The sequence below is a fragment of the Pteropus vampyrus genome, unplaced genomic scaffold (genome assembly GCF_000151845.1).
Source record: "Pteropus vampyrus isolate Shadow unplaced genomic scaffold, Pvam_2.0 Scaffold232, whole genome shotgun sequence".
Taxonomy (NCBI): Eukaryota; Metazoa; Chordata; class Mammalia; order Chiroptera; family Pteropodidae; genus Pteropus; species Pteropus vampyrus.
In genome coordinates this window covers 1190397-1192612 of record NW_011889013.1, presented here as the reverse complement: position 1 = coordinate 1192612, position 2216 = coordinate 1190397, and the positions used below count along the sequence as shown (strand labels likewise).

General features: G+C 50.2%; 1 protein-coding gene across 1 annotated transcript in view; it reads right to left on the bottom strand.

Moving 5' to 3' along the window:
* The window catches only part of ADCY8 (adenylate cyclase 8), a 170549-nt gene that overhangs the window by 53548 nt on the left and 114785 nt on the right, over positions 1–2216 (bottom strand). The window lies entirely within an intron of this gene.

Genomic DNA, 2216 nt, shown 5'->3' with positions numbered 1-2216 from the left:
AGTCAGGTTCTTCAAAGGGATCGACTTGTCAAAATCACACCACAGCTGCGAATTAAAAAAAAGAACAACAGAAAAAACAAAAAACAAAAAAAAACACAGGAACAACAAAGTCAGTGTGGGTGCCGGGAAAGGAGCCCTGTGCTATCAGTGCTGGGCTTCGGCGAGGGCCTGGGGCAGACCAGGCCCAGCGGGCGGGCCCTCAGAGTGGAAGTGCCAGCTGGGGCCTGGCTTGGAAAAGGCGTCTGCAAGCCAGTGAGGAGACCAGCTGAAGATGGCTCTGCTGGCCCCACCGCGGAGCGTCACCGAGTGTGCTCGTGGGCTCGTGGGCTCAGAGGAGAGCAGGTGGCAGGAGAGAAGGTCTGGGGTGACCTCGTAGCCTGTCTCCACGCCAGCAGCCCTGAGGGTCTGAAGGGTCTGAGGGGACACACTTTCCAGAAGGACCCTGAGCGCTGGGGTATGGGCACGTCCCAGACTGCACTGCTGTGGGACAGTTGGTGGCACTCGGAGAAGAATAGCTACCAGGGGCCGAATGCCTCTTCTGTGCCAGACACTTTGTGCAAAAAACAAAAACAAAAAACAAAAAAACCCCCTCACGACCGCCTTGTGATGTCACTATTATTTTTATCCCCATTTTACAACCGAAAAATATGAAACTCTGAGAAGTAAAGTAACTTGTCCAGGGTCGCTGGGCTGCTAAGTGGTGGCGCTGAGGTTTGAACACGGGTCTATCTGACTCCAAAGCCTCTGAACTTCCTGCCACAGGTGACCCCGACCTAGAGCCGCCCGGCCTACTTCTAAATCCTGTGCCCCAGAGGTAGCCGATTCACCAAGATGAGATCCTGGCTGCAACTCTAAACGCTGGATCGACGAGCCCATGTCCTTCCACTTTCAATTGCTATAATCTCTAAATTATTTATTAGACGATGAATTTAATTAGATGACGATTTCCCGTTTTTAAACCCCACAGAATCCTTTCCTTCAAGGCCAACCACAGAACTTGAGCAATGCAGACTCTAGGTAATTACTGGGCCAGTTAGGATAATCAGGCAGTACAAGCCTGCCACACACAGACTGACAGTTGTAGAACTTCACACTTTGGCTCCCTGAGCACTTGGGGATAGTGCTTCAGGCCCAAGGGGCATGATGATGGTTTTGGCCACCAGATGATGCCTCTACTAGCCTCTCTCAATGTGCCAAGTTTAAAATCTGGAGTCTGATAAATCACTCCTGCACTCTAGGTCCCTATGTCATGGTCAACACAGACTGTTTGTATATATACAGAAAAGGCCTGTAGATACCATGTCACCCTTCTAGAGAGAAAATGACGTCATTAAAACATGAATCGCCAAATTAGAACAATGATCAATACGGCAGGTGGAGATTCATCGGAATTCAATACGTCACATCCAATGCGAACTTTTGGGAAGTCAAAGGCAAGATGCTCAGCCTTCCTGAAACGCAGTTTCCTCATCCATTACATGGGAACGATAATACCTACCTGTCGCCCACATTAGGTGCTCAGTACATGGCAGCTATTCATGCCCATTCCCTCCGGCTCCCACTCCCAGCGATATAATGTAGCACATGAGAATGAGCATGAGTCATGGAGTCAGACAGACCTTACAGCAAGTTATTTCATGTCTCTGAGCCTCAGTTTCCTCAGCCATAAAGTGGGGATAATGAGACTTACCTCACGGGCTTTATGTGAGGATTAAATACGAAAAACAGGCACAGCTCCTCCTTCAGCGCATGGCACATAGCAGGCAGGTACTTAATCAGTGGGAACCCTTATTCACCATTGTAATTGATTGGCCACTGACAGTGCAGAAATTAAAGGGAGCAAACAACCTCTCCCACTGGGAAAGAGATGATTTGCCCCCAGTAAAACGCACAGTTCTGACGGTAGCCACATCTTTGCGCTCTGTCCCTAAGCTTGGGGCTGGACCAGGCACACGAAGGTAACCGGTACCGAGGACGGCAGTGAAGAAGCCGCAGGCTCCACGGACTCTGGAGCCCTGAGTGCACCCTGGACACCAGAGGGTTGGCGGGCTCGGAATGCTTACGATATTTAGGATGGCGCCCAGGAAATTGATCAAGATGGACGCGAAAATGATGACATTCCGGGCCAAATAGGTCTCGTTGATCCAACAGCAAGTTTTCCGGAGGACGAGGGGCAAACACTTATAATCCTCTGCCGTGGTGATCAGAACCAGAGC